Source organism: Eumetopias jubatus, unplaced genomic scaffold, assembly GCF_037043125.1.
Source record: "Eumetopias jubatus isolate StellerSeaLion01/CBP00866 unplaced genomic scaffold, mEumJub1_p1.0 scaffold_9, whole genome shotgun sequence".
Lineage (NCBI taxonomy): Eukaryota > Metazoa > Chordata > Mammalia > Carnivora > Otariidae > Eumetopias > Eumetopias jubatus.
This window is the reverse complement of record NW_028274815.1, coordinates 57,937,022-57,960,724: the sequence shown is the minus strand read 5'-3', so window position 1 is coordinate 57,960,724 and position 23,703 is coordinate 57,937,022. Positions and strand designations below refer to the sequence as shown.

At 38.0% G+C, this 23,703-nt stretch overlaps 1 protein-coding gene across 1 annotated transcript in view; it reads right to left on the bottom strand.

Annotated features, from left to right (window-relative positions):
* Positions 1-12,127, bottom strand: part of PELI1 (pellino E3 ubiquitin protein ligase 1) — a 57,430-nt gene extending 45,303 nt beyond the window's left edge. The window contains exon 1 of the mRNA XM_028093862.2: positions 11,806-12,127. The gene's annotated coding sequence lies outside the window, so the exon portion shown is untranslated. The remainder of the gene's footprint in view (positions 1-11,805) is intronic.
* Positions 12,128-23,703: the final 11,576 nt, after the last annotated feature.

The following is a 23,703-nucleotide window of genomic DNA, read 5'->3' as shown; positions in this document are numbered from 1 at the left end:
AACAGCAAACTAAAGGAGCTATCAGACTGAGAAAATAGGGAATGAACCTAGACAAATGAGGCTTCAAAAACAAGTTTAATAAAATTTCATGTGAAGGAGTCGGAGAAAAAGAAGTAGAGTTAAGATTTAAAGACCCAGCCAGAAGAACATCAAACCATCATAATAGTTTTATAAAATATGTTCCATGGTATACAGCAGCAACACATTTGGGAGCTTGTTAAAAATGTAGAATCTCAAGGCTCATCCAGACTTATGGAACCAGAAAATGAATCTTAATATGACCCCCAGATAATGTGCATAATACATTTATGTCTGAGAAGCAATGGTCTGATACCATTACATAGATGAAGACACTAACCAGGTTAAAAAATAGTTTGCAGAGCTAGAAGTCAGGCCTTTTGCCTCTCAGGCTAGTATTCATTCTGCTTCACTATGTGCCCTTCAAACAGACACATCACTTTGAACCTCACTGACTTGAAGTTTTGCCACTGAAACATTTAGGAGTTGAACTGAGCTTAAAACAAGTCATCACTAACCATTTTGAATGTTTCCACTTCATTTGTAATTTTAAATGTTCCCATGAATTTTCTCCAGTATTTGTTTTGTTTTGTTTTTAAGATTTATTTATTTATTTTAGAGGAAGGGGGAGGGAGAGAGAGCGAGAGCAGTGGGAGGGGCAGAGGGAAAGGGAAAGAAGCAGACTGACTGTTGATTGCAGAGCTGACCTGGGGCTAGATCTCATGACCCTGAGAGATCATGACCTGAGCCGAAACCAAGAGTCAGACACTTAACCAACTGAGCCACCCAGGTGCCCCCTTCAATATATGTTTTTAACATCACAATATATCTTAGCCCATTTGGGCTGTTCTAACAGAATACCACAGAATGGATGGCTTATAAACAACAAGAGATTTATTCCTCACAGTACTGGAGACTGGGATATCCAAGATCAAAACTAGCAGATTAGGTATCTGGGGAGGGCCCGCTTCCTGGTTCATAGATGGTCATCTTTTTACTGTCCTCACATTGACAGAAGGAGTGAGGGATATCTGAGTTCTTTTATAAGATCACTAATCTCATTCATGAAGGCTGTGCCCTCATGACCTAATCCTGTCCCAAAGTCCTTACCTCCAAATACCATCATATTAGGGATTTGGTTTCATGTGAATTTTGGGGAGATACAAACATTGACTCGATAGTGTTACATGAAACACAAACATGCTATCTCTGACTACAAAGAATTCTTAATTCACAAAGTTTCAACTCTGATCATTCAATGTGAAAAAACAGTAAAGACTAAGAAAAAGACTTTCTATTGGCAAGTCATTTAAAATCATGGAATCATGGAGTTAGAAGAGACCTTGTAACGTTGAGGTGACAGATTTCATCTAGAATGCCAACTATCTAGTTGCTGACAGTGTAGTACCAAAAAGGGAGTATGAGCTGATGTGGGGTCAGCTATTAGGTATATCTGCCATGGGATGGTTCCAAAGAGGGCTACCATAAAGTTGTTAACCTTGTAAAGATAAGGAAACTAAGGCCTAGAGAGGTTAAATGAAATATCTGAGTCACATACCAAATAAATGGACCAGAACTTTAGGTCTCTTGACTCCTGATATACTGGTTTTTATCCAGAATCGTCTTGCTTTTCCTCCTGATACATTTATTCAATAAAAATAGAAAATCCTTTTCATGTAATAGCAAAAATCAAGCCAATTAAAATTTAACTGAGAATAAACAAGTCCTCATAATTTATAAGTCCTATAACAAAGACTTACACTGTAAGTACATTCAAAGATTTAAATGAAGCCCACAATCTCTAGGTTGTGATCAGTGAATGATCTCTGACTCAGATTGTTTTCTGACAATTTTACTTCATGGTGAGTTTTTCCATGTGACAATTCTTTAGAGTTTAGCTAGGATGACTCAAGGCACCTAGATGCTATGAAGAAGCTTTCACTTTAAGAAGTAGGAGGAGAACGAGGGGGCATATTGAATCATTAACAACCTACTCTGAAATGTAGCAAATCCTTTTGGAAGCCATTTTACAGACAGCTTCAGAAGGCAGATTCTGGCTAAAGCCTTTAAAGACTGGTCTTTAAGAGCTGAACTATATACAAATAATTTGGTGTACCATTTCTAAAAGAGACACAACCAACAAGTTTTAACAAAATGTGACTTTCTTTTTGTTAACAATCAGTGATGAATTTTAAAAAAAAAGGTCTGGTGTCACTGAAGTTACAGACATGATCTAGGTTGAACAGTTTAAGGGCCTAACTGAAAATTCATTGCTCCTTTGGTGAACCAATAGGACTTAGTTCAGAGGCTGAATCATCCCACTTTAAATGAAAATTACAGTAAAGCAGTAAGTAAATTTAAAAAGCTTTCAGATACATGAAGTTTGTCTATATGACTGTGGTTTCTTATTAGAAGCAACCACTACTTTATGAAACAAACACACATTTAAACACATTTTCTCATGAAAGATAAACTTAACTAGTTTTGGAATGTGGATGTTTTGGTCCTTTGTTAAATTTAAAGAATAGTAGTGAGAAACAATTCAAAGAAAAATCTATTATGTTATCTGTAGTCTAAATTAAAGAAAATCAGCTTTTAGCACTTCCGGTACATGCAGTTCATTAAATCTGGCATGGACCCAGAGGAACGTGAAGTACTGTGGATATAATCTGCCAAGAACCAGGAATGCAACACTAAGGTTTTTGAGGAACCAACAAAGCACCTCCAATTGTTTTAACCTATTTTTAAAAAATAAAATTAAACTTTATGATGCCTTCTAAGGATTAAGCCAACTGATATGTTGAACACTACAACAAGCATCTAACTGGCAAAAAAATCAGGGCCAATCACTTTATAATTTATTCCATGAAAGGATGGAGAAGTTATAAACTTCTTTACCATATTACTGGTCTTTCTATCCTTTCCTCTTAACTGTCAAAAAGCGCCTTATCAGAAGTCCAGACACAGTTTTTTTCCAAGGCCATTTATTACTACAGTAATGATGAAGTCCCTGATTGATGTTTTTGGAAAAGACAACATACACCAAGAGCTGAAAATGGCCTTTGAAATTCTACTAGGCTGTTAATTCTACCAAATTTTGCTAGTTTAGGTATAGTTCTGGATGGATGCAGAACTCATGAGGCTTTCAATTTAATGAGTTTACTACTACTCCCTACATTATTCAGTTCAAAAAGTACTATATCCTCTGGGTCACCCAGTTATCTCTTAGTGCCTAGCTGATGGGATATACTATCTCTCCACTAGAACACACACCAAAAAAGGGGGGCAAGAAAAGATAAAAAGAAGCTAAGTAGGTAAGACACAAATAGGACAAATGTTTTATTTGTCATCTACCTGTTACTTCTTTAAGACCCTTCATTCATTCCAAGCCCACTTTGTAAGTATAAAAAATGGCAGACACGTAGAAAACACGGTGGAAGAGCAATGGGCACTAAAGCAAGCAAAGGAAGATAAACAGAGCCAGTGAAAAAGTGAGGAAGAGATGAAAGTAAGAGAGATGAAGTGAGAGCTGCAGGGATGTGGAATACTAATACCCTGCAAATCACAAGTTGAAAAGAACATCCTGGAACCTGATGCTGCAAAAATCTAGAGTTTAAGTAATAGAGTAAATTTTCTTTTTTTGCAAAAGGTTTATTTACTTGAGAGAGAAAGTGCAAGTGCACATACACTAGTAGAGAGCAGGGGCACAGAGGGAGGGAGGGAGGGTGGGAGGGAGAGAGAGAGAGAGAGAAGCAGACTCCCCACTGAGCACGGAGCTTGACTCAACTCATGACCTGAGACAAAATCAAGAGCGGGATGCTTAACCAACTGAGCCACCCAGGTGCCCCAACAGAGTGAATTTTCAAATAATTCTTCATTACTGTTAATTATCACCACCATCATTATTAACATTTTTATCAATTCATTATTGTTATTACTTCCCAAAATAAGTACAGGCTTTATCATGGTCACAAAGTTTAAGCCAACACGAAATTTAAGATGTCCTTTTTGCAAAGCAACTTTTTTTCCTTGAAATGGAAACTGTATTATTATTACTATTCTCTACTTAATTTATAATTTTGAGTCTTAGAGCTCATTAAGTCATGGACACTTAAGTAGATCCAAGTTACAAGAATTATCTATGGACATGTTTACTATTTTGTGACAGCCAATTTTTTTCTTTCCTTCCTTCTCTTCCCCTCCCCCTCCTTCTCTTCCTCCTCCACCACAAGTTATTTATTTATTCCACAAAAATGTAAATGAGAAAGAGATTCATAATCCTACCACCAAATCAAGAGACTGAAAGCAATTTCTAAAATGAGCCACACATCATGATGGTCCCACCACAGAATTTCAAAGTCCTTCTTGAAAAACTATTACTTTTTATTGTATTTTACAGATGAATCAAAGATAGCTTGTAAAGACCTTCAGAGTTAATGGAAAGCATAAGAATTAAACATGGGCTCTGTGTTCCATGCCAGTAGGCTAGTGTTTAAAATACGTTAAATAATCCCGTCTAGCATCTAAATCCTGAGAGTATAGACAGTATATGAAGAAAGGTTCTATCTATATATACATACACCTATGCATATATACACACTAAAAGGACCAAAAACTCTGATTGAATTAAAGAAATTAAAGATTTTTCTGAAAAATGTTTAAAATAGGGAGCTTTGTTAAAGTATTCCTTATACTGTTACATACTTATATTCTTAGTCACTTTATGCAACTCATTTTGTTATTATTTTTTTTAAGATTTTATTTTTTTAAAGTAATCTCTATACCCATCATGGGGCTCAAACTCACAACCCTGAGATCAAGAGTGCATGCTCTACTGACTGAGCCAGCCAGGTGCCCCTGCAATTTATTATAAAATAAAAGTTCACAAATTCTACTTAATCCCATTAAATCCTACAGATTATTGATTAAAAATACAAAAGAAAACACTGTGCCCCCCATTATGCATAATTAACTAGAAAAAATGGTTTTTTAAATTCAATGTTATCAACAAAGTAAAAATCATTGAAATAAGTTTAGTTTCTCAGGTTGGAAAACTTATCCCTACAAAAATGAAAATCATTTGTCATTTTAAATCTTTTAGTGTACAATCATTCAAAACTAGTAATCTCCACATGTATATTGTCCTATGAATAGATGATTTTAAAAATCCGTATTTATGGAGGGTTTTATTGAGGGGGCCTCTCAAACATTTGGAGGATGAGATCAATTTTTCTATAATAATAAAAGATTTAAACACAGTTCTTTATTATGGCAAATCATCATGTTCCGGAAGCAACTACTAATCTGAGAACTGAAGCATGAATATAAGACTTAAGAGCCAGATTAGTCTCTAACACTAAACGTGTGCTAGTCTTTCAATGCCCCAAGTATATGCCATAGCAACAAGAAAGTTATACAACTTCATTACATTATACGTGCCATCTCTTCAGTCTTGAATACCTAACACGGACACTTATCTGCAATGATTGTTTTGAGTACTTAATTATTAAGAAGTGTGCACAGTCTTGTGTGTATATGTGTATGTGTTTTAATGCATCAGACAAAACTTAAATATCTCAGTGAGTATAACAGTCTCTTCCATATTAGTCACTCTCAGAGGTTAGATCCTTATTCTAAATGATGCTACAATTGTCCACAACATTATTAAAACTCCCTTTCAGTCTATGGGAAGATATGATTTTTAGAAATAGTAATTGCCTTCTCAGAGTGGATGTGAATTTTAGAAACAGCCTGGAGTTATTTCCTATCTTCTTTCTGTCCAAAATCCTTTGAGTCATATCTGATAAATGAAATGAGATATCATGTGGCTAATACCCCCTTTTTCCTTAAAAACAAGGAGTAAATATAAAGTACTGAGCTATTTTCATGTGTGGCTCCTAAACTGGCTTAGAAGGCAATTACCAAAAAAAGGTAGTTCCAAAAATATTTTTAATAATGCTAGTATTCTTGAAATAAGTGTATAGCTTTCAGGGTGACTAAAGTAGACTGACTTTAGTTAAGTGTATAAAATCAATGTCCTTACTTTAAAGCAAGGATGGGTAGCCAACCAGGCCCTGGCACCTCCCTGTACCTTTCTTGCCCAATCACCTTCTACTCTCTCCCTCTAACCCAGGCACACTGGTCTTCTTGTAGTTTCCTGCATTCTAGTCAAGATTCTCTACCTCAGGGCCATCATACTTGCTCTTTGCCTATGTCCTGCCCAAGGATTATCTGCAAGGTTTACTCCCTCACCTCCTTCAGGTCTTTACTCCAATTTCTATCACCTTCTCAATGACGTCTGTTCTGCAACTTCCTCCTATCACACCCCACCTATCCCTTTTCCCCCCTTCTCTGCTTTATTTTCTCTTGTGTGTGTATAAAACTATTCATTACAGAAATTTTCAAACATACACAAAAGTAGAGAGAATATGAAAAATCTCAGGTATCCATCATCTACCTTCAACAACTTTTCTTTTTATATATATATATATTTTTTTATTTGACAGAGAGAGACACCAGCGAGAGAGGGAACACAAGCAGGGGGAGAGGGAGAGGGAGAAGCAGGCTTCCCGCGGAGCAGGGACCCCGATGCGGGGCTGGAGCCCGATGCGGGGCTCGATCCCAGGACCCTGGGATCATGACCTGAGCCGAAGGCAGACACTTAACGACTGAGCCACCCAGGCGCCCCGACCTTCAACAACTTTCAATATATGGCCAATCTTGGTTCATCTATGCTCCTCTCCCCTCCAAATTATTTTAGAGCAATAATCCAGACATGATATTTTAATTCATAAACACATTAGATCTCTAAAAGGACTCTTGTTTAAATCCCGTAATACATTATCACACCTACAAAAACTAACAATTCCTTTTAATCAAATATCTAATGTCTAAATTTCTCAAATATTTCATAAACATCTTTTTACAGTTAGTTTGCTCAAAGCAGGATCAAAGGTCCATACATTGCATTTGGTGGCTATGCCTCTGAAGTCTCTTTTAATCTTAGAGCTTCCTCTCCCTTTCTTATTTCTTGTTATTTACTTCTTGAAGAAATGAGGTCATTTGGGCACCTGGGTGGCTCAGTTGGTTAAGCATCTGCCTCTGGCTCAGGTCATGATCCCGGGGTCCTGGGATGGAGCCCTGCATCAGGGCTCCCTGCTCAGCAGGGAGTCTGCTTCTCCTTCTCCCTCCACCCCTGCCCTTCATGGTCTCTCGCTCACTCTCTCAAATAAATAAATAAATAAATAAATAAATAAATAAATAAAATCTTAAAAAAAAAAAGAAATGGGATCATTTATCCTTAAAACATGAAATATTTTACTTTTTTATTTTATTGCCTGTGTCTTGGTTTAGAATGTAAACACCATAAGGCAGAGCTTTTACTTTTAGTCTGTGTGAGTGATATCAGCATCTAGACCAGTGCCTGACACATAAAAGACATCCAATAAATACTTACTGAATGAATATTTGGCGTTCATCTCAAAAGTCCATTGCCCACCCAAAAGCAGAAATTGCTGATCACAGCACTCCCAGTTTTCTAAATATAGTGCAGGGAGCCACCACCAAGAAACCGGTTTGGTACCTAAAGTGAAATTTATTTGCTATCCCTGCTTTACCTCTCCCCGTTTCAAAGTAAGCGTACTTTTATCTCCAAAACACATTCAATGCACCCTGTACAATGAAATTTAGCTGAAGTTGAACATAATTAGTAACTGTATTTCTTGTCAAGTATGTGTAAACATTTCTTAGCTTATTTTAGACAATTTAGGGGAGAAAGCAAATTGTAGCCAAAAAATGATAGGAAAAGAAACTGCAGAAGATGGTGGGAAACTAGGGGTATTACGTATTTTTAGAATTAGCAACATCCCAAGGGTCCATTATAAAAGAAAAATCAATAATAAATTCTTTGAAAAGGAAGTAAATTACAAGTGTATTGAATTTAGAATTTTTTTTTTTTTAACTACATGAATGGTCAAGATTAACGGGAATGACAAATGTCCGGATTTTCCCATTTATAGGCAACAGCAACACATTCTATTTTTCTGTAAATGGTATTTTGAGGTTTATAAAAGTCTTACAGGAGTAATACAAGGAGTATTATATCGAATTCTAGTTCTTTGAAACAAGAGTTTACTGCAGCAAAGAAAAAAATCTAAAACATCGTCTACACATTCTGAAAAAATAATCACATTTTCTTAGACTCATTTACAATTCATTTCTCTTAAATTACCTGATGAAGCTTTTCCTCTAAATTTATTTCTGAAGGAAGCTATGCTAACTGAAAGGCTCCAATCAGACATTCATATGTTTCGATTACTTATTTCTATTTAAAAAGGATAAAAAATCACAAATTCCCTGATATTCTCTCAAAAAATCATTGCTGCTTCTTTATTAACTGCAAATTAATTCAGCACCAACAACAGAAATTATGTAGGACCTACTAAGTGTAATATGTTAGGCAATTATTTTCAACCTCTGAAAGGAAAGTTAAAAGTGGTCTTTCAAGATAACGTAAGAAAAAGCTAGTGGCATAACTTGAAATTATATCTAGTTGTTTCAGTGACCAATATTTCTTGTTTTGAGATTCCCACACATTAGTGTGGGGAAAACCTTCTCTGGCAGAGGTCAAACTTAAAGAAAAACAATAATAGCCCACCCTCCCCCTTACCACATGTGTAAAAACAATCTCCAACAACCCAAATCCCTTGAAAGAATGATTTCTGTTTACTTTTCCTGTGTAATATATTTAGAGGGAATCTGGAAAAGATGGCTAGAAATCTATAAACAGAAAGTGCTAAGTGGAATTCACTGTTTATAGATTTCAGCTAGAATTCTGTCCCTTATATAATGTTGCCAGGAATCTTTTATATTATACTCTTTAAAAACATCTTCATCAGGTTTCCTTCTTTCTGTTGTTTTTCTTCTTCCTTCTTTCCACTGGCTCTTAAATTTGTTTCATTCTTTTTAATTAAATGACATAAATGTAACTTTTGGAATAACATGATTTTTCCAAAGAAACTCCTGGAACTATCTTAATACCATCATATACCTGTCATTTTGAAATTTTAACATATTATGTACTGTACAGTTAAAATATATGTAAAAAAATAATCCATATAAATCTTTCAGGTTTAATAAATACTAGGGTAGGTCTATACTGATGTGCAATGGTAAAATGTATGTGTGTGAGAATGTTAGATAGTTTTCAATTCTAAGTGTGGGCTTAAAATCTTCATCAGCCCCAGAAGTTTCTGTCTGCAAACAGTTGTTCACAAAGCAGGATTACTATAGTATAGTCCTTATCATCTGACCCACTGGACAACTACCATAAGGCATGTTTTGAATTACAGGATTCTGAATAATAACATTGTGACATTATGACAACCTGAAAAGAAGCTGAAACAAAGTCAAATAGCAACCTACTGGAGGCTTCCCCTTGAAACTTGCCTGATTAGCATTCAGCGGTACCAGACTCCGTTCCCTGACCTGTGCTTTTCAGTCATTTCTTTAAGGGTTCCCAAAGATACCAGGACACTGCAGTGCAAGCCTTTTTCAGTCAACACTAACTTCCGCCTTTGGACTCCAGTGATTGAACAAAGATGTTGTGTCAGTAGCTTCCTTAAAGTACAAATGCCTCTGGCAAATCTGGTTTGTAAAAGCTACAGAAAAAGTTCAACATAACCAACTAACTGCAAGGTCACTGAAATGACAATTTTAAGGAGAGCACAGCTTCTATCCCTTCACCCCAAATCTGTCACTAAGACACAATGTCTAGCTTTTTTTTTTAAGTCAATAAATACTACCATTATTGCATTATAGCACCTCTAACACATTAATGAAAACCTAGGTGACAGTATTCTCTTTAAAAGGTGTAAATTTATTAGATTAGGCATTAAAACCACTTCACTACATGCAACTTTCCATACACTTAACTATTCTATTTCCAATTGTTTGTTTTAAACTCAAGACCTCTTTAAACAGGAAGGGGACAGGTTAGAGAATTGGAGAGAAATATGAAAATAGCAAATGTCTCACTTTCCTTTTCTGACGGGACGACCAGAATCTAAAATCTGGGGGCAATTATATTACACAAAGTTAAATTCAAGAGTAATTAGGATAAGTGAAAGTACTCACTGTTACTATAGTTCTGATCATCATTCACCTCAGGAAATAACTACTAGAAATGATGCTTGATTTAAATTTTTGGTACCCTCCAGTTTGGTTCAACTACCAAAATAAATAAGCTTGTTCTCAGAGTTAAGCATTTTCCTCCAGAAGAGGTTGTTGGTGTGAATAAAAAAACAAAAGGAATTCATATATTTATACAATGAGGACAATGTTTTGAGAGATGTAAATCTGATCACTCTGAGAAAACATTTCCTGTTTTAAAGGAAACATCATAAACTGAAACAGAAGAAATGAAGAGACTGAACCTTCTCCACAATTCAAAAATTGAAATTCACACTACAGTGCAAAAAAAAAAAACAAAACAAAAAACCCAGCATCTTATATCCCTCTTCAATTATAATACATATTCAATGTAGAAAAAGACAAAGCCAGTTCTGAAACAAAAGATCAGCTGCTACAAAAACAAAGTAACATTTTGCAGAGGAGGAAAAGTACACAGCCTTTGAACCAAAACAAACAGATGACCTTTTCAAACTTGAAGCTTCAGTCCATGGCACAATCAGCACCTTATGGATAAAATGCTCCCTCAATTATTTGTTAACATAGTCTTTGATGACTACACGATGGGAAGGTTGTTGATGCTGTTAAAACCAAGACAAATTTCCTTGTGTGTAGTGATTAATATCTGTCAAATCTACATTAAAAAAAAAAATCTCTGCCCTCCTGCTCCCCATCTTGCCTCATAAGAGACCCGAGTGTACAAAATTAAAAGTAGATGGTGAGGTGAGTTTATGATTTACAGCATTTTCCATACTCGAAGCATTTTTCAAGAGTCCTTGAGGTGTTAAGATTCAAATACTATGCAAGAAGAATTATTGTTTGAACTACCTAACAATTACCCAGACTTCTTTTAGACTTCAGTTAACCTGTAACTAAAATGAGCATCTTTAACTTTTCCACGGGGCATTGGGGAACGAGTTCTTACTCATAAATGCTTTCAGGTCCTCAGACACCAGGCGAGGCGGAAGATCAAGAGTATCCATCAATTAGAGAGCTCTTCCGGACCTCAGTTTACCCACTTAGGAAAACGGGCGTATTAACTTGTTTCGTAGGGACCCCAGAGGTGTAATTAATTAGTGTTTTTAAACGCTCTGAGATCCAGAGATGAAAGGAAATGCGAGAGACACGCAGAGAAGATGACAATAATCACAACAATAAAAAGAAATGACTAACTTGGAAGTCTGCGTTATATAAGGAGAAATAAGTTAGCAGATTCGCACAAACAAAAGAAAAGCCCACAGCCCCCTTTGTTTCTCTTTCATTTCTTCCTCCCCGCCCCCGCAGAGCTCCCCTCCCGCAGTATGCGGCCGGGCGCGGGGCGCGGAGCTCGGAGTTGGCCGCCGCGCGCCGGGCTCCCGGGCGGAGGGGGAGGGAGCGTCGGGCCGGCTCCTGACAAAGGCTCTTCCTCCTGCGAGGGCGCGGGATGCCGGCGCCGCAAACTCCGCTCCCGGCCGCCTCTAGCGCGGGGGCGCGCAGGCGGGCGGGGAGAGCCGGCCGGTCGCCCCGGGCAGCCGCCGAGGAAGTTGCGCGCCCGCCTTGCCCGCACCCCTCGCCAGCCCCGTCACCATCCCTCCCGCGGCGCGCCGCGGCCACACTCACCGGACAATTGCTGGTGACCGCAATCCCAGCACGGCCCCGAGATCCGGAGCGAGGGGGTGAAGTGTGCGTACGCGAGGAGCGCGAGCAGAGAGCCCAGCGTTCTGCCGCCGCCTTCCTCGGCAGCCAACCAAGCCCCGCGAGGGAAGTTGGCCTCGGAGCCGAGTGCTGAGGGGCCGCGGGCGGACGGAAAGACGCGGGGCCCGCTTTGTGGTGCGCTCTCGGAGGGCTCGAGGCAAATCCGAACGCGCGGCGCGGCTGGTGCTGCTGGTGGAGGCGGCGGCCGCGGCGGCGCCCCCCGACGGTCCCTCCGCCTCACACCGCCTCTGGGTCACTGACACACACTCGGAGGGAGGGGAGGGGACTAGGAGGAGGGCGGGACAGGAGGGAGGGGACCGGGCAGGGCCACAGCGGGAGGCGGTGACGCGACACCGAGTGGTCTCTTGGGAGTTGTAGTTTTCCGACTGAAGAAAAAAGGGAAACATCGTTGAGGATGCTGCCCGGCTCTCTCTGCACTGCGCATGCTCGGAGAGGGAGCGCGCTCGGGCGCGCGGGCGCGCGTGAGAGAAAGAGGGGAGAGAGAGAGAGAGGGTCGGCTCCCACTGTTACTATGGTCACCGACACACTGAGAAAGAAAACGTGTTCTTTGCTGCTGCGGGCTGAACAAGGCCCTTCTTGTCTTAAGGTGCTGTTAGGGATCCCGCCCTCAGCGAGTCCTTCCTACTTCGCTCCACCCCCAGCTCCTAGCTTCACCACTACAAGTGCCCGGTGAAATCTGACTTCCTGTCGGTATTTCGGTCTTCCCTGTGGCTTCATTTTCTTTCAAAATTCTGAATCAGGAATACCCATTTCCTTCCCTTCCCTCAAACGAATCCTCTCTGCTTTAAATTCAAGGTTGTTTTGTTTTGTTTTGTTTTTTACTTAAGACTTGTAGAAATGTAGTTCCTTCCAGTAACTTAACAATTAAGTGATAAAACTATTAGGAACACTGTCGGAATCCCATAGTTAATTTTTTCACTTAGTCACATCAAACTTTAAGACCAGTAAAGGTAAAAGTTCAGGATTAGGACTGGTCTTTTTAACTTGCCCAGTGTAAAATAATCCAGGTTTGTTTATTTTAGGGTCTACGGTTTTTAAAGAAATATACATAAATTCAAACGATACGTGGGAGGTTGAAAATTGTTTACTGTACTTATATTGGCAAACTTTCATTTGGCAATAACAGAAGTCTGAACCAAGGTCTGAGTATGCTGTTGGGCTGGTCAGCTAAGTCTACACCCATATTGGGCACCCAGGTGTGAACTGGTGTTGGAGGAGGGTGGTGAAAGGCAGGATACAGTTACTGGATCTCTAAAGGACTAAAGGCAACCTGTCCCAAGCTCTTTTGTTTTCCTTCTCTGCCTAGCTAGAAACCCATACCCTGGAAGAAAAAGATTAATGTTTATAAATCAGAAACACATGTCACGGAAGAGAAATTAGAGGTTTTCAAATAGAATCTCAAGAACAGAAATCCTTATGTTTGTAGAGCACATAATTACTCATTCAAAAAAAATTTATTGAGTATACTATGTCTCAGTCCCTTTATTAGTTCTCAGAAGTAGAGATACAAGAATGTAAAAGAAACATTCCTTGTTTTCAAAGTGCTTGCTGTGCATAGAGGAGACCTGTAAATAAAGGGACTCAGTGTGATAAATACTGTAACAGGAAAGCACACCAGGTGCTTTGGTACCTAGCTGCCCCAGACTCAAGCAAGGTCAGGAGATGCTTCCAGGAACATTTGAGCTTGAAGATGACTACCTATCAGCGCGTTTGTGCACTTTGGTGGAGGAGGGGGAAGAGAGAAGTGGGTGGGAGCATTGCAGGTGGAGGTGGAGGGCAGCAGGAGCAAAGTGCTAGAGGCAGGAGACTATAGTATTTTGGTTATGCCAAGAGTTCAGCATTGTCGGTAGAACGGGGTTGAGGGAGTAGTGAGAGGAGACGCAGAAAAATTAAGGGGAACTGCTTAGATCATGAAGACTCTTATACAATATGTTAAGGAATGTGGACTCTTTTCTAGAAGCAATGGAAACTCATGCTAGGATGTAAGCAGATGAAATTTTGGTAAGATATGTATTTTAGAAATGCATTTTATGCATTTAAAAAAAAAAGGAGAGCCTGAACTAAGGCATTCACAGTGGCAGGAGACAGAACTGAGGGTACTCAGACACTATTTAAAAGAGAGAATTAATAGAACCTAGTGAGCAATTGCCTGTGTTTGGGGGTGAAAGGTGAAGGAAAGTTACAATTATGATGCTTTTGGTTGCAAGCAGCAAAAACCCAACTCTAACCGGCTTAACCAATAAACCAATATTACCTATCTAGACAGAAAGTCCAGTGAAAAGGTGGGCTACAGAGCTGAATGATTCCACAGTTCAAAGATGTCATGTTTCTCTCTTGTTTCACTGCTTTTCCTTACTTAGTATTAGCCTATGGTCAAATGACAGTGGTTTTAAAAATTCCTGTTGTTTTAAGTTTAACCATCTAGGCACATGAAAAGAAAAAAAAGAATAAAATTTTTGAAAACTCTCTGAGAAAGGAGAGAAAACACCTTTCCCAGAAGCCTCAAGAATTGGTTCATGTGTCTGTACATGGCCAGGGGATGACATGAGTCTAATTATCTTAGGATAAAGACATATGCCCTGCCCCTAGACCCAAAGGAGTCAGATTCCCCCAAGTTGTGATGAGGAGGTGTGGATATTCCAATGAAAACTGAGGTGATTGCCCAGAAAACGAAGAACAAAGGCTGACAAGGGGGGAGCCACAATATCTATTACAAGGAAGAAGAAGGATGAGTCACAGATTTTTGAGCTAGTGATGCCATTCACTGAGTTAGGGAATATAGGAGATTGAACAGCTTTTGAGGGGGAATTTGATGAATTCACTTTGGATATGTTGAGTTTGAGATAATTCTGGACATCTCTGTGGAGAAGTGGAATATATATATACGTGTGTGTGTGTGTGCGTGTGTGTGTGCGTGTGCGCACGCGCGCTCTGAAAAGAGATCTGAACAGCAGAAGTTATAATTGGAATATACCATCATATAGATGGTAGTCAAAATTATGGGAATGGATGAAATAACCCCACGGGGAGTATGTACAGCAGAAAAGGAAGAATCAATAATAGCATCCTGGGGAACACCAGCACTTAAGGAGTAGTCAGGAAGATCATGAAAATGCCTGGGAACTAGCAAGGGAACTAGAACGTACAAAGAAGTAGGAAAATGTAATCTATAACCAGGAGAAAAGTCAGTCAGTGTAAACAAAGCCAGAAATGACAAAGATGGTAGATTTAGCAGTCAACAACATTAAAAATTATTATAAATATGCTCCATATACTGAGAGAAATTAAAGATATAAAAATACGGAATTTCAATGGACATAAAAATTTCACTGGGTGGGATTGACACTCAAGCAGATTAGACACTCAGAAAAAAAGATTGGTAAACTTGAAGACATAGCAGTAGAGTCTAGCCAAAGTAAAGCACATGAAGAAAAAAAAAAAACTAAAACAACAAAAACTAAAAAAAGAAAAACAGCCTCAGTGATCTGTAGGATAATACCAAGTATTCTAACTTTTGTGCAACTGGAGTTCCAGATAAAAGAAAGGTGAGAAGGATGACAGAAAAATTATTTGAAGTAATATAGCTAAAAATTTGATAAAAATTATAAACCCAGAGACTCAAGAAGTTCAATGAGCCCTAAGCAGAGTAAGCGCACACACTCACAAAACCACTGCAAAAGACATCATCATTAAATTGTTGTAAACTTGTGATAAGAAAATATTAAAAGCAGCCAGTGGGAAGAAAGGCACATTATGTATAAATAAAGACAAAAATTCAATAAACTTCTGATCAGAAACTATGCAAAAGACAATGAAAGGGCATTTTAAAAAGTGCTGAAAGAAAGAAAAATCTGTCACACAGAATCCTATATTTAGAGAAAATATCTTTCAAAAAGGAAAGCTAAAGAAAACAAAAGCTGAGAGAATGTTACCAGCAGAGCTACACAACAAGAAATGTTAAAGCAACTTTTTCAGCATTGAACACACACATACACACACACACAAGCTTGGATTTATACTAAAGAATGAAGAATTCTGGAAATGGTAACTATATAAGTAAATACAAAAGGCTTCCCCCCACTTAAAAATTTTAAAAAAATGATAATTGACTACTTAAACAAAAATATAACACTGTTTTATGGGTTCATAACATATGTAGAAGTAAAATGCTTGACAATAATAGTACAAAGGATGGAAGGGGGAAATGGAATTATATTGTTAGAATTTATATTATGTGAAATATTGTACTATTATTTGAAGGTCAGTTGTGATAAATTAAAAATGTGCATTCTAAATCTTAGAATGCCCATCAAAAATAAAACAAACGGGTATAGCTAATAAGTCAACAGTGGAGATAAAATGAAATCCTAAAAAAGTATGCTTGAATGTAGAAATAGAAATATGAAGAAATCTGCATTCTTAATGACCATAGAGCTGACATAAGTTCTGGACTTTCTATCTCTTCACCTCTTTTTTTTTTTTTTAAGATTTTATTTATTTGACAGAGAGAGACACAGCGAGAGGGAACACAAGCAGGGGGAGTGGGAGAGGGAGAAGCAGGCCTCCTGAGGAGCAGGGAGCCTGACGCGGGGCTCAATCCCAGGACCCTGGGATCATGACCTGAGCTGAAGGCAGACACTCAACAACTGAGCCACCCAGGCACCCCTTCACCTCTTTTAAGTGAGAGAGAAATAAACTTCTTTCTTATTTATAGGCATTATTATTTTGTATTCTATGTATGTACAGCTGAATATAATCAGAATAGCTACATGCTTATAGTAGTTTCATGAAATAAAGTATATTTCCCACAATCAGGCAGACACACACATTGCTCAAAATTTGGTCTCATTGGCAGCAACTTCAACATACTTCTGGAGTTTGCATACTTCTGGAGTTGCAGGAATAGTTTATCTTTTGTATGAACATCCCTTACTATTACTTCAATCAACTTTTCTTAAAAGAGGAAATACATGTAAAGTCCTTGGGATAGAGTAAATGCTCAGTCAATATATACTACTTTGAAGAAGCCACCATAATAAGGTTGAGACAACCCAATTTAGACATATTATGGGGTTCATACTCCAAAGTTGGGTAGAAAATCAATGTGGCATTCATTTATCTATGAAAATCAGTGACTCTCTTTTTTGAAATTGTGTTCACCATACACTCCTATATAGTTCTTCAAAATCTGCAGTGCTTTGAATTCAGGAAATTTCAGTCACAGGAAATGAAATGAGTGTACCTTCACTTACCATCATCTACTCAGTCTATGTATCTAGTTTAATACTGAACATTTCCTTGACCAAAACAGCTATCCTTTTGTTGCTTATCTGCACTTTCAAATTTGGTATATTCAAATATCTAGTCATTTCAGTAAGAAAGTGGATCCTGGGGGATTAATAACTTAGGTTTTGTTAGATCTCTTAAATTCTAAAAAATTCTTGATCTTGGGATTTTGCTCAGTAAATTCCAATGTTTCCTCCACATCTGACTATATAAAAGTTACCTAAAACTGTATTTCTACCCTCCTTCCAAACATACATGAAAATGGTATTTAGAATATGAATATAAGGAAAAGATCACAACATTGATACCTTTCTCCAAAACATCATGCAATTAATCTAATTTGCTAGTAAATGATGTAGAGGGAATTGGATATACCAATCTTTTCTTATGACTTGAAAAAACTTACAAACTTATTTTTCTCCTTTTATTGCAAATGTTTCATCTGCAGCATATGAACATACCTTTTCATATTTTGTCCAAATTTCTCATATTTTATACTGACAAACGATTATATCCTGTTAGTTCATGTATGTTAAAAGTTGTTTTTTTTTACTAGAAACACAGGCAGTCTTCTCTTTGGGATCAGGAAGACCTAGACTGCATATTGAACTCTTGCTAAGACTCTCGGATTTGAAAGTAATAATGTGTGTTGGTGGGGGAGGGAGGCATGCATTTTAATATTTATAAATTATGTAGGTTATCTCTTAAAACTTCTACTTTCTGATAGTCCTCCCTAAAATAAAATTATTCTCTTTTAATGTTCTCAGAGTCTCCAAATAGCTCACAGTCAACATGGAACATGTTCCTATTTTAAACCTGTGAATGGCACACAATTTGAAGGCCTGGGCTTTCACTCAAAAGATTTGTAGGCCCCAAATGCTGTCTCTGACATTTTAGATATATTTGGAAAATGTCAAAGACAAGCTAGTTAAGATTTTAATGTTTTAAAGGAATGTGCTTATATACCGAAGAATGCAGCCTGTATATTCTCAGTATTAGGTCAACCAACACATATGCAAGCAGTTATTTTGAAACTTTAAAAAAATACTAAATAATGAGAGAAGTGGAAAACTCATTGAGAGAAGATTTAGATTGTCTTTCCATCCCTATTGATTAATCTGCTCATGGAATAATTACTTGTATTTTTATACCTCAAATTTCATGCATTAATTCTTTCATTGAATACTCATTGAGCATAATGCCAAGCTATTGATGTAAAGATTAATTAGTCATGTTTCCAACCCTCAAAAAGCTTATAAGCAAGGGAGTAGATAAGTACAACAAAATTTTATAATCACTTTTCTAGAAGTATATTTTGGAAATAGTGGATATGTAGACAAGGGAATAATCAATTTTACACAAGAATACAGTCAGAAAACACTTCAAAGAGGAGGTAGTGGTTGAGCTGAGTCCTGAAAAATGAGGAGGTACTCACCAGGTGACTAAGGACATTTCAGCAGAGCTTGCACTGTAAGAGAAAACATGGAAGTTGAAATAGCATGGCCCACTTGCAGAACTATAAGCAATTCAGGCCAGATCATAGGCTGTGATGGGGGCACCCTGAATCATGAAGTTAGGTAAATTTTCTGGGATCAGATCACAGAAGTCTTTGTATGCCATGCCATGCCAAGGAGTTTGGCAATGAGAAACTGTTGGAAGAATTTAAACAGAGGAGTGATATAAATCATATTTGTGTTTGACCAGGGCGACCAGTTAAAAGAATATGTAATAATTCAGGTGAGAGATGATGGACAGACTAAGTAGCTGTGGGAATGGAAAGAAGAGAACAGACACCAAAGACATTCAAGAGATAGAATGAATGGGACTCAATTGCTGATTGGATGTGGGAAGTGAGGGAAAGAGGAGAGAAGGATAATTTTGAGGTCTCTGGCTGTATAACTGGACATTATACACTGAAGTTACTCATTAATATAGTGAACACAAGAGGAGAAGCAACTTTGTAGAGAATAATGAATTTCGCTTTGGACAACAGAGTTTGAAGTGAATGTGTTGATATCTAGCAGGCATGAGATAAATATTGAGGACTCATGCCATCCTGAACCTGAGAGTGGGTAAGATCCCCCAGGGACAGGGGTGCCTAGGGGTGGCTCAGTCAGTTGAGTGTCCAGCTCTTGGTTTCGGCTCCAGTCATGATCTCGGGGTTGTGAGATCGAGCCTCACTTTGGGCTCTGTGCTCAGCGGGGAGTCGGCTTCTCTGTCTCTCTCTCTCTCTCCCCCTTTGCCCCCTGCCCCACTCTCTCTCAAATAAATAAATAAATAAATAAATCTTAAAAAAAAAGATCCACCAGGGAGAGTGTGTAGAGTAATAACGATAACAACCATTAACATTTATTGCATTATTAAGATCTTACTTTGACCAAGCATCCTGCTCTATGTTATCTCATTTAATCTTTGACACAACTCTATGAGATAAATACTAGTGATTGTTAATTTTATGTGTCAACTTGACTGGGCCAGATATTTCCTTAAACATTGTTCTAGGTGTGTCTCTGAGGGTGTTTTTTGGATGATACTAACATTTGAATCACTAAACTCAGTAAAGCGAATTGCACTCTCTAATGTGAGTGGGCTTCATCTGATCAGTTGAAAGACTGAATAGAACAAAAGGGCTGATCCTTCCACAAATGAGGAAATTTCCTTCTGCCCGACTGCCTTGAGCTTGGATACTGGCTTTCAGCTATTTGAAAGTCCTGGTGTTAGCAGGGATCCCAGTTCTAATCTCTGCACTGCCAATACCAGTACACATCTCCTGTCCCTATATGGGCATTAAAATCCTGGCCCCAGGCCCTTAAGGCTGAGATTTAGGTCTCTAGCTTTGAGTCCCCTTCTCCTAATACAACGTTTTTCCCCCCTCTGGCAATAAGGATTTCTCTTGATTTCTCTCAAGCTCAGCTATGTTGTTATATTTACCCAGGATGTCTATGTATTTGTATGAGAAAATGTGGCTACAATTAGCCCAGTCTGCCATGTTATGGGAGCCTATTTTTCATTCATTTTTGAAAACGGTTTCAAACACTTTGCCATAACTACCTATATTCCTCCTTTTCTAAAATCTTTTACTGATACCTTTAAGAACATACCTGACTTTCTTAAAATACTACTTTCTTAGCATTCAAGTACAAAAGAAATATACTAACTGTGAAGCATTACCACTCTATACTACTGGAGTGGTAGTATAGACACTTTTGAGGCATGGTTAGGGAATGCTGGGAGCCAGGCTGGGGTATGGAGGGGGTTTAGGGTAAACAGCCATATTTAAAGTTGGCAGTACATGGTGCTCACTCTCATTCTCCTTGTTTTGCCCTCCCAGCTATGTTGGTGCCCCATAACCCAAACCCTCCTTGGTAGTCTTCTCTAGTCTACTCTCTATATCAGTTTTTGTTTTGTTTCGTTTTGTTTTAACATCTCTTTGTAGGCCTGCGTACAGGAATCCTGGACTTTGCCAATAAAATTTTCCTAGTTACGTTCTGCCTTTTTCAGGATTGATTCCTCCCAGCGAGGTCTCCTGAACTGGTACTGCTTTAATCTTTTCTCAGATAATTCCCCCATTCAGTTTCCCTGCCTTAAGCATCTGTCTCCTGCTGGTCCTGCCTCCACAGTTACCTCTCAGAGATCAGTTTCTTCACAACCCCACCCTGCTGTGTCACTGTATAAAACTCCCAGCCTCCCAACCTGAGTCACCACATGCACCGTCCTACTGTTACCAGCCGGGGCTCCTGCCCCCAGCCTGTCTCTTCTCTGATAAAATCAGCATTGCACATTAGAGGAGTCACACATTTCCATCCATTTGACCAGACTTAGCTGCCTGGAGTTTTTCAGTTTATGGGAGTATGTTTTTAATGCATTATTTATAGATCTTTTTATTATAGGAAATTTCAAAATATACAGAAGAACAGAGAATAGTCCAATGAATCCCATGTATCCATCATCCAGCTTGAAGAATTTTCAACTCCTGGTCAACCTTGTTTTGTCTCTACCTCCACCACACCCACTGGTTTATTTCAAAACAAATCCCAGATTCCATATAGTTTTATCTGTATATCCATATGTGTCTCTTAAAAACTGGGTATCTTTATTTTAAAAACAAAACTATAATGTGATTATCACACCTAAAAATAATCCCCTGAATATTTCCTTAATATCCTCAAATATCCAGACAGTTTTTAAGAATTGAGAGCCAAAAATGCAATTGGTTGTTATTATCTCTTAATTCTCTCTTTTTAAAAAAGTTTCGTATTATGGAAATTTTCAAACATATACAAAGTAAGCAGTATAATATATATGCGCACCACCCAGCTTCAACCATGACCAGCAGTCCATCTCCTTGTATCATCTCTACCTCCACTCACTCTCCAACTTCCATTCCATTATTTTTTTCAACAGTGTTTTGAGGTAAAATATATACATATATTTAAACATACAAATCTTAGCTGTATAGTTTTGACAAATGGATATATCAATATAACCTATATCCCTATCATCACATAGGAATTTACATCTCACTAGATGGTCCCCTTGTGTCTCTTACCCCTTCACAGGAAACTTCTATGTTGATTTTTTTTTAACCTTAGATTAGTGCCTGTTCTAGACCTTTATCCTCTTTTATGTCCAGCTTCTTCTTAGTATAATGTCTGTGAGATTCATTTGGTCTACTTCTTATAATTGCTATCACTACTACAATATGTGTATCCTTTCTCCTGTTGATGGAAATTTGGTTAATGGAAGTTTTCGTTATTGAGAATAAAGCTGCTATGAACATTCTTCCGTAAGACTACCAGTGCTTAAGTCTCTTTTAAGGTCTCAGTGGTCTAAGTGGTGTTTGTGCATGTGGGTGGGTGGGTGGGTGCCTGGGTGTAGGGGGTTGGTTGTTGTTGAGGAATTCAGGTCATTTGTCCAGTAGAATGTCTAATCTGGATTCCACTGCTTGCATCCACATGTGTTTTACATATTCCTCTGTCCCTTGAATTTTCCATAAATTGATAGTTAGATCTAGAGGCATAAAAGATTCAAATTCAATTTTGTCAAGACTGTTTCAAAGGTGGTGTCGTGTGTTTCCATTAGAAGATTCACAGTGATGGGTGTTCTTTTATTTGCCACTATAACTTTGGGATAGATTTCTAGAAATAAGATTGTTGGATCAAAGGGTAAATGTATATATAATTTCACTAGATTTAACTTACAGGATTTTCAGGGGTGCATTATAAACTATAATATGCTGTTCAGTGAGGTATTAGCAAGTTGCAGTAATTTTGCTACATAGAAATAAATACACATACACACACGCACAGTTGAAACTCATTATTCGTAGTAGTTATGATCTATAAAGCTGCTGTGAACACTGAATTAGTGAATACTGAACCATGCCTCCTAGAGGAAATACAAGATTAAGATCCTGTGAGCATCTGGTCACAACATCTTAGTCAACTGAGCAATAGATAACCATATTTTATGTGTACTTCTGTTGAAAGACAAATTATTTAGTATATATTGTATTGAGCTCACAGTCAACAGCACTATAACTCATACCTAAATGAAGTTTATCTAACACACATATTTTCTCTGAGGGCAACATCACAGCCTTCTTATACTTAGAAACACTAGACAGCACCTCAGCACCATGTTTGTGGGCCATTTTAAACATTGAAATCACCAAAAAAAAAAAAAAAAAAAAGTCACAAAAATTTGAACAATGTGGTGCTAAATGACCACAAAAAGGACACTTATTTATACTATGAGAGCTGAGACAAGAAGGCAGAGCATTGCCTTGTTCAGCCTCAGCTAGGTATGCGAGTGCCAGGTGACTCAAATTTTTGGCTACTCTTCCCGTGTCCATGAATGACCTGCGAAAGCACGATGAGCATTGATTTGGGGGTTACAAATAAATTTTAGCTAGTAGGCAAATTCACGAATACATACTCCATGAGGAATGAGAATCAACTTTATATGTAAAACAGGGTTAGCATCTCTTTCTAATCCCCCAGAAATTGGGCAACTAAAAAGAAGAATAAACTTATTCTTTTTAGCAAGCTCAATGGGACTATATTCCCATTAGAGCTAGGCTTGATGGGGGTATCCTGCCTCAAAATATGTGTAGATTTAAGTGTAACCATAACTCATTGTGGTAGGAGATGTAGATAAATTAGGTTTTAGATATGCTAACATTTTTACTAAGAAAGAACCCTGCTTGGGTGAGAAAAATAATATCATATGTAGACGTGGAAACAGCATGAGGTCTAGAAAGATAAATATAAAAGTGTCTAAGAAAACTAGCTTAAAATCTAACTAGAAAGAAAGAAAAGACTGAGGACTTAGTACATAATAAATGCAAAGAATAGTTCTAACATGTTTCAGTGAATGGGGAGTGAGAGACATACTACCTAATGAAGATGTGTGGTGATGAAGAATCAATTTACCTGGAAGCTGAGAAGTAATAGAAATAGAAAAGCCTTTGCCTCACTAATGAAAAGTAAAAAAGTTCTTACTTGGACTTGAGGG